We start from the raw sequence: 16,981 nt of genomic DNA on the forward strand, positions 1-16,981 counted from the left end.
AGTAAGGGAGATAAGAGATTGGGATCAATGGGGAGTTTAAAGACATAGCAGGTGCCATGTACTAGAGCACTTTATACATTATTCCCAATCGTCCCAAGCACACAGAGTCCTACAGCGCAGGAGATGGAGGGCGGTGAGCTTCCTGCAGGTGCAGGTCCTTAAGGAGGTGGCGGAAGGGGCTCTCTGACAGAAGCCAGGATATGCCACCTGCCCATCGTACAGGAGGATGGAGGGCGGGGGAAACACATCACGGTGGACAGACGGGAGGTGGGGAAACAGATTCCAGTCAACAATGTGGGTTCAGGTCAACAGCAGAGAGTAAGGATGGGCGGGGGTCTCAGAGTGTGGGGACAGAGCAGGGCTGGCACGGGAACATGTCACATGGGCAGCGACCGTGGTCTGCAGTGACTCTGAGCAAGAACTTCAAGTTCTCTGTGCTTCCTTCAGGTTGCCAGGTGTTGGAGAAGCATTGCTGTGTGTGGTCCAGTGGCTTTTCTGAGGAATCTTCACTGTGGGCACTCGAGGGCCTGTTACCACCCAGAAAGTCTCCTGCCTGTGACTTGAGAACCAAGGCTGGTGCCTGTGCTGGGGATGAGGCCGTGGCTGTTCTCTCTTGCCCGCTCGGCCCTCTGAGGAAACAGTTACTGTGGTTTCCAGTCCTGGGATCTCACACCCTTAACCATGTCTACCGCCCACTTCTGACCAACTGGGTGAATCTAAGATGTAATGGGAAGAAATTTACTTTCCCACAAACTAAACATAAAAGCATTCATTTAAAAAAGCATCCCTTGATTACATTAAATGGGATTACATTAATTGTTTTAAATGGGTCTGTATACACAATAAAACCTATGTGGGTTTTTTTTTTTAAAGAAATGCTTCACTGAGATATGATTCATGTACCATACAATTCACCTCTCAACGTCTGCAATGTAGTGGTTCTTAGGATGTTTGTGGAATTGTGCAACCACAACCACAACCGATTTTCAAGCATTTTTCTCACTTCACAAAGAAAGTTCCTAACTTGTGAGCAGCCACTTTGCATTCTCCCCGCAGCCCCCACCGACCTACTTTCTGTCTCAATGGCTGTGCCTGTTCTGTACATTTCATAGAAATGGAATCACACATTACTTGTCCTCCTGTGACTGGCTTCTTTTCACTTATCATCATGTTTCCAAGCCTCACCTATACTGTATTGAGCATGACTATTTCATCCCTTTCTATGGCTAAATAATACTCCATTGTACAGGGATGCCACGCCGTGTGTGTTTATTCACCAGGTGAGGGGCACTTGTGTCACTTCTACTTTTAGCTAACAGAGGTTTTAGAAATACTGTAAAAGAGAGTTTCTCGCCCCACTGCTCCAGCGGTAAAAGCAGCCCAGACTGGCTGGTTAAAACCTGTGCCGGTGACTTGTGCTGACAGGAGCCTGCTCCTCCCCGAGGCCCAGCCCCAGCAACACCTGCTGAGCGACGAGATTCCATGAAGGCTACACGCGGAGCTGAGTTGGAACCTGGCCTCTCTTGACACGGTGATCAATTTGACGTTAAAATTTGGCCCAAGAAACTGACAATCAAAGGTGATAAGCCACAATCTAGCTTTGGTTAGATCTGCTTTTTTTTTTTTTTAAGTCATGACTCGGTGTTGCCTCGTTGTGCAACAATTTTCTAAATCGCTAAATTGACCTTCATTGTATGATCAGATAGTGACATGAAAAACATTGATCTTAGTCACAGGTTACAGCTGCATTTTGGAACCATCCTAACACCAGGTGCAGGAAGCAAAACTTATTATGTGACACGAGTGTAAGCCAATCTTCCCCCAGAGGCTCGATGCATCACGGGTGGAGCCCAGACCCCTGGTGTTCTAGGCCTTCTGGGATCCCCCGTGGACCCTGAGGGCATTCATGCTCCCATTTCTCCTGACTCCCTCCTGCTATTCAGGGGCCAGGCAGAGACAACAGATGGAAAGCAGACAGTGCCTGGAGATCAGCAGCCCTAGGCCCTGACTTTCCCAAACCCTCAGCATTGTAAAGGTAAGGCCAGCAGCAGGGTCAAGCCTCCTTCCATTAGGAAAAGGAAAACAGAAGTAATTGTGTTCTCTGGAGGGCAGGGCTCTGAGTACAGAGTCTCATGTTTTCAAAGTCGGAAAGTGTCCACAGTTAATATTTGGATGGGCCCACAGTGCCCGTCTTGCTCGCCGGAGCCCAGGCCTGTCCCATCACAGACAAAGGGCTCTTGCTGTGCACCTGTGGAGAGGGGAGCTTGGCTGGGGGAAGGCAGGGTCAGCCTCTTTGTGTTCTTTTTGTTTGAAACAGAGTTTTGCAAAGGGAGTGGTTCTGGAAGAAAAGCAGAGCATGGAGTGTCAGAGGCCGGTGTGTTGTGAAATGCATAAGCCCTGGAGACCCTCTGTAACTGGCCTTCCACATACGCCTGCCGCCATCAACAACACTGAACCACGGAAGCGGGGTGTTTGCCAGCTCACAAGACTGGGAGACATGAAGCTTTCACCAGCAGAGGAGGTGGAGGGGAAACAGAAAGAAAGAACTGAGTCTAGCAGCCTCCTTGGACATTTCTTCCAACGCCTCCAGTCCAGCACAACAAACAACCTCAGGGCATCAGGCCCGTGCCGCGCCCTGGCACACCCAACTCTGCCCTGCTCCAAGAGCCCACAGAGGACCTCGGAGTCACACTCAAGGAGCGTGCTTGGAATCCAAAGTGCATGCTATGCTATGGTGGGGATATGGACAAGGACAGAAATAGCACCCAGCAAGGAAGGATGAACAGGGTGAGAGGTGTGAGGGAACTGCCCAAGCGCTGACACCTGGGTAGATTTTTAAGTGGCAAGAAATCACATAGACCACATGGTGGCCAGGGAGAGGGTTGGGAGGTGAGGGGTTCACAGCAGAGGGCTGTCCAAGAGAGGAAATAGCACGGGCAGCGGCTGAAGCATGCAATGGTGTGGTGTGTAAGCATGAACGTGTGTGAGTAAGTGTGTGAACATGTGTGTGAGCATTTGTGTGTGAGAGCATGGGTGTGAACGTGTGTGTGAGAGCATGTGTGTGAACACATGAATGTGTAAACATGTGTGACATGAGTGTGTGAGCATGAGTGTATGTGCATGTGTATAAGCATGAATGCATGTGCATGTGTGTAGCACGTGTGTGAGCATGAACATGTGAGTGTGTGAGCATGGATGCATGAGTATGAGAAAGTGTGCCTGAGCATAAATATGAGTAGGTGAGCATGTGTGAGCATGAGTGTGTGTGCAAATGTGTGCGAGCATGAGTGTGTGTGCATGTGAGCATTGAGTATGTGAGCATGTGTGTGAGCACATGTGCGCACATTAGTGAGCATGTGAGTGTGTAAGCACGAGTGTGTGTGCATTTGTGAACATCAGTGTGTGAGCATGTGTGAGCATGAGTGACCGTGTGTGTGCATGAACGAGCATGAGTGTGTGTATATATGTGTGTGTGAGCTTGAGTGCGTGAGAATGTGTGCATGTGTGAGCATGTGAGTGTGTGAACATTAGTGTATGTCTGCACGTGTGAGCATGAGTGTGAGCATGTGAATGTGTGTGCATGTGTGAGCTGAGTATGTTTGAGTGTGTGAATGAGCATGCGTGTGTTTAGTGATATGTTTGTGATTATACAAGTGATTTGGTGATCTTTGAAGTTCAATAGACATTTTAACACTTCCCCTATCAGCACATTGCACTTTATTAAAATTAGTTTGTACTGTCAGTCTTCCCACTAGATTATAAATTGTCATGTCTACCTTGGTCAACCTTAACAAGACTTGAACAGAGGACATATTCTGCCTTCCTAGGTGAAAAAGTTTGATTTTGCAAAGATAGAAACCTTCCCAGTTAACCTATACATTTTTAACGTGGTTCCAATAAAAAGTCCAATGGGATGAATGATTTTGTAATGTGATCCTAGATTTAAATTGTAACTGTACTAGTAAACATAAGAATATTCAAGCCAATATTTTAATGAAGAATACTATTTTATGACGTACAGCTGCCATAATGAAACAGATGACGCACGACAGATCACAATATGAACTTCAGAAACAAATTTAGGTACGTATCATAATTTAGCTACTATAATGGCATTTAAAACACCAAATACATGGTGGCAAAATAGTTCACTAATCATTTGGAACACAGCCCGGGTGGACGCCTCTGCTGCGTTCCCACCTTCAGGCGACAGAACACGTGGGGAGTCACCCGGGTTGCCCCTACTAGTTCTCCCACTGACCCTGAAGCTGGGCGAGAGCAGAGACCAGCTAGTGTTCAACTCCTTGTCCCCATCATTCCATATGCCTTCCACAGAGGATGCACTAAATTCTCGCCGAAGGAATAAATGACCTTTTAACCTCTTCATGGTATCGTTTGGGCCTGGGAGGCACACAGCTCTTAGACAGCTGCCCTTTATGGCAGGTCACAAGTGATGCATGTCTGAGCTGAGAAGTCGACGTCCCACTTCTCCTTCGTTTTCTTGGCCATCCCTGAAGCCCTGCTAGGTCTATGCTAGAATCCTAATGAAACTTTTGCTTTTGCTCACTCAATAAGCACAAATAATAATAATGTAAATATTTACAACCTATAGACTAAAGTGTCCACATTTTCCTGGACCTTATGGATATATTATAGAAGCATATGTATAATATAATCTTAGTGGAGATTTTGAATAGAAGAGGTAGAGAAAATAAGAATGTGCCTAGTAATTTACATCGTTATTTTTTTCTTACGTGACCAGTGAGCTTAGTGAGCACTAAGCCTGATTGATAAAAATGAGATGAGGTGACAGATCTCATGGTTGTAAATGAAAACACTGTGATTCAAACTCAAGTGACTGAAGTTAAGTTTCTTTTTCAGCTAAAGTATGCTGCTAGAATAAATCAGTCATTACTGATCCATGTCTTAGTCTGTTTGGGCTGCTATAACAAGAATGCCTTAGACTGGGTAATTCATAAGGAAGAGAAATTTATTTCCCACAGTTCTGGAGGATGGGAAGTCTAACATCAAGGTGCTCGCAGATTGGTGTTTAGTGAGGGCTGCTCTCTCCTTCCAATACGGCACCTTCTCACTGTGTCCTCGCATGGCAGAAGACATGGAAGAGTAAACTCACTTCCTCGAGCCCTTTTTAAAGGGAGTTAAACTCATCTGTGGGGCAGAGCCCTATGACCTAATTACCTTCCAAAAGCTTCGCCTCTTCATACCATAACTTTTGGGTTTACGAAATTTGAATTTGAAATACGAATTTTGGAGGGACACCAACTTTCAGGCTGTAATGACTCCTGTCAACAAAGGAGTAACAGTGTATTTGAAATAATGTAATTATTACTTTCGGCAGCCATTAGCCCCAACACTTACCACAAATGTGATTAGAAGTTTGAAACCTCTGACATTTGGTCTTGTTTTATGTAAGTTTTCTACATGACAATATTTGAGAAAAATAAGATACCTTCTGTCTCTCGTAAAACACATTTTATACGGGTTTAAGAAATCAACCACACATAGCTGAGAAAAGACTAACATTACTAAAATGTTTAAATGATTTGTTTTTTAGTAATTATGTAAATAATATATCTTCAGTTTAGAAAATATTAAAAAGATAAAGATAAGAAAAGATAACAATAAGTCTCACATAATCCTGCCACCAGTGTTAACTGCAGGCAACATTCTGGTACATGTGGAACGAATATATGTTGAATGAAAAAATGAGTTTTCTTCCAGTCTTTGTTCTCAGTATGTATATGTATGTTGTTTACACATTGAACTCATGTCATGTTAAGTTCTCAGGCTTTTCTTTTTCCGTGTAACATCTCTCAAGTGTAGCAATGTGAATTGCAGCCTACGGCTTAGGAAAGTCAGAAATGTAACTTTCCTTTCCTTATCACACTTATTTCTATTTTAGCCCTCATCTGACAGGGCAGCAGCAGATTCATCTCATCAGTTCAAACATTCTCTGTCCTGAAATTTGTCTATTGCTGAGGGTAGTCGAGGCAGCAAGGCCACTGAGGCACTAGAGCTCCCTCCCCCGGGGTCCAGGGTCTGCCTGGTGTCACTGTGAGTCCCCTTCTCCCCGGGGTTGCAGGCAAAGACGAGGGCACTGGGGCGCTTGGTCCTTTCAGACTTCTCAGGATTCAGGGCAGAAGGTCCTGCTGACGGGACCCGCTGATATACCCTAGAAAACAATGCTACCGCAGTGAGCTTTCTATCAAATCTGTCAGAAGTTCCATTATTTCCTGTAGTAGATTCAGAAAGTGGAATTGCCAAGTCAAAGGGTTAAGGCTCTTGATACACATATCAAGTTGCTCTCCAGAGAATGCCAACCTAAAGCTGTGACTGCAGCTGCCTACAGCAGCCTCGCAGGCATGATCATTCATGGCAGCCTTTCTTCAGCTCCTCCTGTACATTCCACGAAGACGTGATTTTTGTCTGTTCACCTACAGAGTTCCATTTCTTTCAGTTAGAAGGTCAACGGTTATTGAGAACTCATTAAATGCAAAGCATGTATAATTGGAAAAACTCCAAGCCTCAGTTTTTCATCTTCAAAAGAGGTATTAGGTTGATGCACTTACTTAATTGAGACTTTTGCCATTACTTTTGATGGCAAAAACTGCAATTACTTTTGTACCAAAGTTACTTTTATGACCGCCCTGCCTACACACATCACGCTCACAGGAGAGTTCAGGACAGGGCACGTTCTAACTGATGAGATGAACCTGCTGTTGCCCTGTCGGATGAGGGCTAAAGTAAAACAGATCCGGACTTCCCTGCAAAAATGAGGGCAGAGGCCACTGGCAGGGACACAGACAAACGCTGATTCTCTCTACAAAACTCGGTGACTGGGAAAGTTGGGGGCTACGGAAACCCCACAGAATCTGTATGCAGAGCATTCTTGAAGCCCACCTAATCCGAGCCTTCCTGTTACAGAGGAAGAGACAGCAGAGTGACAAGGTGACCATGAGTCGGGGTGCAGCCTGGCCTGGACCACTCTCCTCATCGACGCCTGGATTCTTTCCCTCCACCCTCACAGCCGCTTGGCCTCAGCCTCCAGGAGCACTGTGCTCCCTATTGCCAGTCTTCAGACACGGGCCCTGGGTTGCCATATTCACCCCCTCATCCCACGGGTCACACTGCTCAGGCCACCTAGACCTGCTCCTAGGACAGCTGGCCCTCATCCCTGCCCCAGGACAGACAGGAGCTCAGCAGAAAGGCCGCCAGACTCTTCAGAACTTCTCTCTGCACTGGGCTCAAGTGGCCGTCCCAGGCAAGAGCAGGACCCTCTCTGTCTTCGTGTTCATGTTGCAACATTGCCTGCTTTCCATTAATTGCAGCTAAGTGGAGCGTTTAACCAATTAAAAGAATTTCCAGCACCACTCCTGGCTTAACCCTGTTTACCTCTTGTTTAATATACTGATTTGGATTTAGGGTGGTTTATTATAAAGGCTTGTCCTCAGTGGCAGTTCCCTCTGGGCCATGTCACCCAGTTTCTTGACCAGCTCTGAATGACTCTGGAGGCCTCTGTGTAATGGTAAGCAACTTACTTACACACACACATGCACAAATGATGAGTGCTTCAGTATTTTCAACCTTGGGAAGTTTTGGTGTATGACATTGTGACGTTTTTGTTTTGTGGCATGATTTTTTAATGGGGAGAAAATAATTCCAGGCTCCCTATAACAGCACACGTATTACAACAGGCACTTTCTGAGCATTCTCTCATTTTTTGCAACCATCCTTATTGTACCCATTTTACTCATACGGAAACCAAGTCATACAGCCAATAAACAGCAAAAACACGACTGAAGTCCCGCTCCAACTCCGGGCCTGCATTCTTTCCTTTGTGTGGCATTGCAGCTTCTACGGATGTTACGCTGGGGCCTTTGCCCCCCGCCTTTGTTTTTTTTTTTTTTTTGGAGACAGTGTATTGCTCTGTCACCCACGCTGGAGTACAGGGCCACAGTCTCAGCTCACTGCAACCTCTGCCTCCTGGGTTCAAGTCATTCTCTTGCCTCAGCCTCTCCAGTTGGTTCCAGAGTTGGTTCCTTGTGGTGGGTGTGTGGGGGGTTGTTGCTCTCACTGACTTCAAGAATGGAACCATGGACCTTCATGGTGAGTGTCACAGCTCTTAAAGATGGCACGGAAGCAAACAGGCAGCTGGAGCAACAGTTATTGTGAAGAGCAAAACAACAAACCTCCCACACTGTGGAGATGGACCTAGGCGGCTTGCCGCGCTGGTGGGGGGGGCGGGGGGTAGCCAGCTTTTATTCCCTTGTTTGTCCCCACCCATGTCCTGTTTCTGTCCTATCAGAATGCCCTTTTCCCAATCCTCTCCTGTGATTGGCTACTTTTAGAATCCCACTGATTGGTCCATTTTACAGAGTGCTGGCTGGTCCATTTTAAAGACTGCTGATTGGTGCATTTTACAAACCTCTTGCTAGCTACAGAGCACTGATTGGTGCGTTTTTGCAGAGTGCTTATTGGTGCATTTTACAAACCTCTTTCTAGCTACAGAGTGCTGACTGGTGCATTTTACAATTCTCTGGTAAGAGGAAAGTTCTCCAAGTCCCCACTTGACCCAGGAAGTCCAGCTGGCTTCCCTTCTCACAGCAGCTGGGATGACAGGTGTGTACCACCATGCCCAGCTAATTTTTGTATTTTTAGTAGAGATGGGGTTTCACCATGTTGTCCTGGCTGGTCTCAAACTCCTGTCTTCATGCAATCCACCCACCTTGGCCTCTCAGAATGCTGGGATTACAGGCGTGAGCCACTGCACCTGACCAGCATTTGCACATTTTAGAGGTGACTGTTCTGGGTGACAAATCACTCCCCAGGGACCACAGCATCAGTTTGACATGTAAAATGGGGAAATGGAACTTAGCCCGTTTAATAGACATTTGCTCACAAGTTGCCTGTTTCACCAGGGTGACTGCACGAAGGAACATGGAGTTAGGAGGTTGCTGGGTTAGATCAGCTAATGCTTCTAAATGGAAAGAAGTTTCAATGCGGTGAGAGTCATAGGGTGGTGACATGGACTAAACTAAGCCCTTCCTGGGGGCCAGGTTAACCAGGAATGTTTGTCAGTGACAGCACATCTGCGACCATGGCCAGGATGGAGGCCCACAGGGAGAGTGGGGAGAACGGACGTGGCGAGGCGTGAAGGCTGACCTCAGAAACGCACTGGATGAGCTGTGGCTCCTTTTGCTGGGAAAGAAAACACAAGCGAGGTAAGTAACCTAAGTTATATGTCTAGCCCTACAAATGACCTAAGGCAGACAATTCTACCTGTTATGACTCAGATCCTCTCTCTACAAAATGGAAGAAATAATATTGCACTAAGTAACTTCCTAGAGATGCTAGGAGAACTTCCAGAGAGATTTATTTCTCAACCCATAAACTAATGTTGGTTACACCCAACATACAGTTCTTTAATTCCTTATTTCTTGTGTCCCAGGATCATAGGAAAAAAGCCTTCTGACATAAAACACAGAAATTGCAAAGAGCTACTCAAGTTCATTCTAAAATTAAGTTTCGCCTGATCCAAGAACCCTTCTTGGTTATAGGTTCAAAAAATGAAAGGACTTAGAGATGACTCAGTCCATCAGTGCAGGTGTCTAGAGTGTAACCTCCACCCCCAGGGCCAGTTCTCGGGTGGACAGCATTATTCCCTCGGGGTCTCGTCCTTGGAGGCTGACCACAGCCCAGGGTCATCCTCCACCAGCCATGCCAACTGACTGCAGCTGGCATTTGAGTGGAACCCTACTGGCTGTCCCTGACCCGGTCCAACCCTTTCATTTATAGGCAAACAACCAGAAGTCCACAGAGTTTCAGTGAGGAAACGGGGATTGTACAGCTAGTGGAGGCCACTGATAGAATCTAGACCTTATGACTTCCAGCTTCATATCCATATCCTAACATAGTAAGATTCCATCTCCACAAAAGGAGTTTTAAAAGAATCAGCCAGGCGTGGCAGCATGCACCTGTAGTCCTAGTGACTTGGGAAGCTGAGGCAGGAGGATCGCTTGAGCCCAGGAGGTCAAGGCTGCAGTGAGCTCTGATCATGGCACTGCACTCCAGCCTGCGTGACAAAGCAAGTCCCCGTCTCATAAACAAATAAATATAAAGCTAACGAGACCCAGCTGTACTAAGTTACTCATTTTATTTATTTATTTATTTATTTTATTTATTTATTTTTTTTTTATTTTTTTTTTTTGTTGAGACGGAGTCCTCGCTCTGTCCGGGCCCAGGGCTGGAGTGCAGTGGCCCAGATCTCAGGCTCAGCTGCAAGCTCCGCCTCCCCCACCGGGTTACGCCATTCTCCTGCCTCAGCCTCCCGAGTAGCTGGGACCTAGCAGGCGCCCGCCACCCTCGCCCCGGCTAGTTTTTTTTGTATTTTTAGTAGAGACCGGGGTTCACCGTGTTAGCCAGGATGGTCTCGATCTCCTGACCTCGTGAATCCCGCCGCCGTCTCGGCCTCCCAAAGTGCTGGGATTAGCAGGCTTGAGCCACCGCGCGCCGGCCTGAATTTATTTAGTCAGAGTAAATATTATTGAGTACCTACTGTGTAGGGCCCGACATTATGCCCAGATAAATGCTGGCCCCTACGCACCCCAGCTAGAGAGGGATTTCGTAAAGCATAGGCCTGTTTCACTCCCTCAGGTAAGCTGGAGGGGCAAAAATCAAGTATAAGTAAATATAATATGAAGTATAATATATATAATATATATATATATAATTATGGTATCACTTGGTCCAAGGACTTACAAATATCTCCGAAAAAGAAGTTGACGACGTTAATAATAATAGTGAGTGATGCTATCCACCAGGAGCAGACTCGTTTGTATATTATCTTCAGTTTCCTCTTTGTTCTTCCCCGGGCATTGTGCTGTAGGAACCTATAGTAGAACGTGGCTATATAATTTCAATGGGAAAACCATCACGGAAGGAAGTTGAGCACATTGCTCCAAATCTTATCAAGGTTTTGGATAGAAGAAAAGATCTCATCATCATAGCTTTTGGTTGCATTTAAATTATCAACCAGAAATAATCCACTGAAGGTCTCTACATTCTCTTCCCCTGGTTGTGTTACAGGGAAAACAGCATCAAGCTGTGGCTGGGAAGACCAGGCTTCTGGTTTGCTACTCCCCAGGCAGCTTGTAACACCAAATGAGTCACTCCAATATCGCTGAGTCTCTCTCCTTGTTTTAAAATGCGAATGACTATGTGCCCTGCCTGCCTGGCAAGGCTGTTATTAGGATTAATAATAATAATAACTCCAAGGCTATTGTGCTTTGCAACATTTGCAACACTCTTTCACAACAGCCCGTTTATAATTACCCCAATTACAGATGAGAACCCATGGCTCAGAGGAGTGACGCAACCTGCTGGAGGTGTCCAGCCAGAAAGTGCCGGCATGGGGCAGAGCCTCCCCCTGCGTGGGGCGTTCCCTCCGTTTCCTGGGGCTGCGCTGCCGAGGCGGGTTGTGGGTGGCTCCCGTGCGTTCCACAGACGCCCGGGTAGGGATCATGGGCGCACAGGGCTGCTCTCTCTCTCTAGGCAACTCCTAGGAGCTTGGAAATATCTGAGTGGCTTTGGCAGGTTTTCTGGGTGCAGAAATTAGGACAGGATGTTTTCAGTGAGAGGTCTCTGCTGCTCTCACAGTGTTGGCCTTCGCTCTGACTGCCTTACTTCTCTGCTGTGCTGGTCACTGTCTCCTCTGTGTGTCCTTCACTGTTTTCCTGTAAAAAGCACAGCCCTGACACACACATACATACACACACACAAATACTACCATCTCCCTGACCCTCTGGGTGTCTGCATCTTGAGCAGTGACTCCATGCTTGCTGGACGCTCCTCTCCTGTGTGTACAGAAGTCCCCGTGCACGCATCACCTCCCGGGGGCTGGAGGGCAGGTGGTTGCCACAGCCCCCCATAGGGCGTCTTCTCCATGCTCGGCTCCATCAGTGGCAGCATGACCCTGAATGCAGAGGCTTTCAAACTTCTAAACATATGTTTATGTGAACGTAAAACAAAAAGCAGTACTCACCCTCATTGCTTGTGGTATACTTTGAGATTTCCTGGCTGAGTCTATTTCATGTAAATGAAATGCTGGTTGCAACCTAATATTTGATTATTTGACCCTCCAATGAGTGAAGGCCCACAGCTTGGGAAACACTATGAAGTGGCGTTTTTCAAAGGATGATCTCGCCGTCTGCCCACCATAGGCAAATCCCCACTGTCCAGGAAGGGAGACTTGCCGTGTTCATCCATCCCAGGCCGTTCTCTCCACTTCTCCCTGCCACCAAGTCCAGGCTCCTACAGTCTCCCTCCCCCGAGGTGTGGTCCTGTGTACCCCATCTTCCACTGGCCCAGAATGGTTTTCTGAAAATAGAAACCTGCCCCTTTCACATCTTTCTTAAAATCCTTCTATGACCGACTTCCCCAAGTGCCATCACCTCAGGGAGGAAGTCTGGGCTCTTGAGATGGCCGAGGCCCTCTCTGCCTACAGTCTGACCTCCCCGCCGTTTCTACACCAACACTGTCCCCACCCACACTGTCCCCTTTGCATCCTGCCTGCACACAGTGCTATAGGCACTCCACAGTGCATGCCACCGCCTGTCCCTCTGACTCTGTTCCTGGGGCTGTCTCTGTTCTTCCCCAGGCTGGCACTGACCCAGTGCGGCACTTAGGCAGGACAGCACCTCCTCCAGGAAGCAGACGTAGGCCCTTCAGGCTGGCCAGGCCCCTGTCATGCATGATCCCATGGTACCTGTGTGAACACCTGCCCTGGCACTGTCCCTCCCAGACAAGTGTGGAAGTGGGAGGAGGGGCGGGACCCTGGGCAGGACAGAGGTGGCTACTGCTTGCCCATGGCTACAGCATGTTGCTCAGGGAAGTGATTAACAGATAGCATCTTCGGGGAGAAAATAAAACCACAGCCGGAAAGTCTGTCCAACTGAGTCATCCACAGAGCAGGGCTGGCTAGGAGGGAGAGTCCAGGAACAGGGCAAGCTATGGGCCCCAGGGAAGTCCATGAACAAAGAAGCTGAACGCAGAGCCTAGACCCTGGATACTCAAAGTGTGGTCCACCGACCAGAACCAGCCAGGGCTTCTTGCAGATGCCCCAGCCCCGATCAGAGAAGCACTGGGCCTGGGAAAGTTCCCGAGCCTAAGAGAGCAGCTGCCCCTAGTTGCCCACAGGGAGTGTTCACCCTGAGCACTCACTGGGCTGCGCTGAAGTTTTCTTCTTTCCTTTTTTTTTTTTTTTTTTTTTGAGACGGAGTCTTGCTCTGTCACCCAGGCTGGAGTGCAGTGGCGCAATCTCGGCTCACTGCAGCCTCTGCCTCCTGGGTTCCAGCGATTCTCCTGCTTCAGCCTCCCTGGTAGGTGGGGTTACAGGCGTGCTCCACCATGCCTGGCTAGGTTTTGTATTTCTTTTAGTAGAGACAGGGTTTCACAATGTTGGCCAGGCTAGTCTTGAACTTCTGACCTCAGGTGATCCACCCACCTCGGCCTCCCAAAGTGCTGGGATTACAGGTGTGAGCCATTGCGCCAGGCCCACTTTAATCATTTTTTAAGTGTACAGTTCACTGGCATTAAGTACATTTACATTGTTGTGCAGCCCATCGTCACCTTCCATCTCCAGAACTCTTTTCATCTTGCAAAACTGAAGCTCCACTCGTTAAACAGTAACTCTCCATTCCCCTACCTCCCAGCCTCTGGAAACTGCTGCTCTCCTTTCTCGATGACCACTTTCTACTACATTCCACGCACCCACTGCATTTAGTACATATACATATGCATCTATGACGCATTCTACTTCCTTTCTCTTTTGACTACTACAGGAGCCCTCCTATCAGAGGAATCATGCAATATTTGTTCTTTTGTGACTCGCTGATTTAGTATAATGACATTATTTAGCATAATGTCTTCAAGGTGCAGCAGTGTTGTTGTCTATGTCATAATTTCCTTCCTTTTTAAAGCTGAACACCACTCCACTGTAGGTATATACCACATTATGTTCATCTAGTCATCGGTTGGACAGTTGAGTTACTTCCACTTCTTGGCGGTTGTGAATAGTGCTGCTATCTATGAACATGGGGGTACAAGTATCTGTTTAAGTCCCTGCTTTCACTTCTGCCCTAGATGTTAGAAAGGCAGCGTGCATTACCTGAGATACTAAAAGATGAGATATTACAAAGTGGTGTAAAAATATCAAGACACATGGTTCCTGCTGCAATTGCAATTTCTATTATTGAGGATAAACAGGAGAGGGCATCTGAAGAACTAAACAGAACTACGCAAGACGCTCTCCGGTGGAGTGAGATTTTAGAGGGTTGTGCATACATGAAAGTGATGTGAAGTTGTAAGAATGGATCAAATGGCAAAATCTAAAACTATGGCTATAAATACAAGTGATCATGCAATCCAAAGGACAGTAAAGAGAGAAGTCTACTGCTTGCGGCTGGGAGCAGGATACGAATAGAAAACAAATGTAAAGTTATACTGGTTATCTTCTAACTTGAATCTGTAATTTATGTTAAGCAGAAACATTTTTAGACTAAAAAGTATAGAAAAAACATAAATAAGAAAAAATGAAATTTTATGTCAGTGAAGTGATTAGTAGAGATTTCACAGAATCTCAGAAGAGAAAGGAGCGCTCATGGATTCTTAGAAAACTATGCACCGTATCCGCTGAGCGCTTCCTACCTTCCCATTCCCTCAACTGGAAAGAACACGAAATACCTAAAAGCCTGGCCATCTAGTTCAGAAGGAAAAGGCACCTGGAGGAGGGTTAGGAAGCCACTCACACTGTGTCAGGTTGCAGATGTGAATTAGACAGGAAGGACTGGCAGATCAGCCCTGCAAACTCATTTCGGCAAAGGAGAAAAAAGAAGGGGAGTGGAGTGAAGGAAGAGACCAAAAATTAACTCGAGAGAAAACATAACTGGAGAAGCAGAAGTAAATTCCTCACCATTGCTTCACTCCGAAAAAAATCATTTCATAAGAATAGGAAGTCAACAAAATAGTCCAAAGTGAAAACAATACACACAGTAAGAAAAAGAGAGACTGCAGACATAGGCAACAAACTGGGGATCCAAACCTCACTGTTAATTAACAAACAGAAAAGCAAGGGACAGAGCTAGACACTGATGGAAACTGAACTGCCCGCAACGTGGAGAGGTCAGGCGCGATCCTAGAGAAAGCCAGTGACAAAGACAAGAAAATTAAACTAGAATGACGACATAACCGATACTGGTGACAAAGACAATCCACATGGGGTAGAGACAGAGAACTCGCAGAAGGAACCGAGGAGCCATTCAGAGATACAGCACAAGAGAATTTTCCTGGAAAGGAAGAAGAACAGCATCTTTGTATCAAAAGAACATGCCACAGTTCAGGAAATTTTGAATCAGAAGGCTCAAGCAAGAGTTAAGCTATTGAAATTCAAGGATAAAGAACAAATTCTTAGCTGGGCGCGGTGGCTCACGCCTGTAATCCCAGTACTTTGGGAGGGTGAGGCAGGTGGATCTCTTGAGGCCGGAAGTTCAAGACCAGCCTGGCCAACATGGTGAAACCCTGTCTGTATCAAAAATACCAAAAGTAGCTGGTCATGATGGCTCATGCCTGTAATCTCAGCCACTCGGGAGGCTGAGGCAGGAGAATCACTTGAACCTGGAAGGCGGGGGTTGCAGTGAGCCAAGATCATACCATTGTACTCCAGCCTGGGCAACAAAGTGAGCCTCCCTCTCTAAATAAATAAATAAATAAATAAATAAATAAATAAAATAATAAAGAACAAAAGAACAAATTCTCAAATTCTCAAGACACCAGGCAGAAAAACCAAAACATCTACAAGGGTAAACAATCAATAAATAAATCTGATCTCCAGTGTCCCTACAGCAGCACTCAGTGCTGGAAGGCAATGGAGCAGTGCTGGAGGAGTTCTAAGGAAGCTCAGCCTGGGGTACCACAGCAGTCATGCGGGTGGGAAGAAAGGCACCAAGGCAGCCATCTGCAGGCACGTCAGGGGACAGGCACTACAATTAAAAGCTGCCAGGATCAAAACCTCACTGTTAATTACAATTAACAGCGGTTAAATCTGGTGGGAATACGGAATATTAAGGGCTTTATCTTTTTTCATTTATCATTAAAAAAGGAGTTTTAAGGAGATTCTAGTAGAGTTCATAGCTGCTCTAAAACAGTTAAAATCTCCTGACTGACAGATTTCAGCCTGAGGAGTCAGAGGCTGGAATATCGAGTTGAGATAACTGAACCGATACGAATTTTTGGAGAAAGGTCACAGAAAATGAGAAAGGGCTGAAAAGCCAGATTTTGAAAACATGGATCTAATTTTCAAAGAGGGAGAAAAGGATTTTTTAAGCCGTATTCTATATACACTATGAGTTGGCATTCATCCTGGAAAGATTCTATAATGGATTTTTAATGAGATGTTTTGCAAATACACTTTAAATTTAAAAATAGTCATGCCGATCTAAACCAGTTTTTACTTTTGATAAGCTTGCTAGAAAAATCAGAGAAATGTGTTGATGCTCTTCATTGGGACTTCAGCCTGGTGCTCTTGAGAACCATGCAGTCCAGGGAATAATGCAGACGGGGGGTTAATGACTGCCTAAAAAGACTGTGTTCACAGGACCATGAGTAGAGGCTGTTGTCATCGCGAAGGGGACTGGAATGGTGCCCTCTGAGACCCTCAGCTCATTCCTTTTCAGTTTGGGAAAGAGTGGTGGCAGTGGGAGGTGGGTGTGTGGGGCAGTGGGGATGAGAGCCTGGGATGTTGCAGGCACCAGGATAGTCACCGTAGGCGCGTTGTTTACTCGCTCATTGTGATGAAGCTACACAGAGGATGATGTGCTCCTTTGTTACAGATTAGAAAGTGGCAGTGAGTTGCGGTCAAAAAGAAGATGAAGGTGAGATCAGGATGTCAACACAGGAAGGCAGAATG

At 46.5% G+C, this 16,981-nt stretch overlaps 1 long non-coding RNA gene across 1 annotated transcript; it reads left to right on the plus strand.

Annotated features, from left to right (window-relative positions):
* The first annotated feature begins 2,279 nt into the window (after positions 1–2,279).
* Positions 2,280–7,353, plus strand: LOC108519839 (uncharacterized). Its single transcript, XR_001882739.1, has 3 exons — positions 2,280–2,787; positions 4,022–4,083; positions 6,946–7,353. It is a non-coding gene; the product is annotated as an uncharacterized LOC108519839 (long non-coding RNA).
* The last annotated feature ends 9,628 nt before the right edge of the window (positions 7,354–16,981 follow it).

The sequence above is a fragment of the Rhinopithecus bieti genome, unplaced genomic scaffold (genome assembly GCF_001698545.2).
Source record: "Rhinopithecus bieti isolate Rb0 unplaced genomic scaffold, ASM169854v2 scaffold_3057, whole genome shotgun sequence".
NCBI classification, from domain to species: Eukaryota; Metazoa; Chordata; class Mammalia; order Primates; family Cercopithecidae; genus Rhinopithecus; species Rhinopithecus bieti.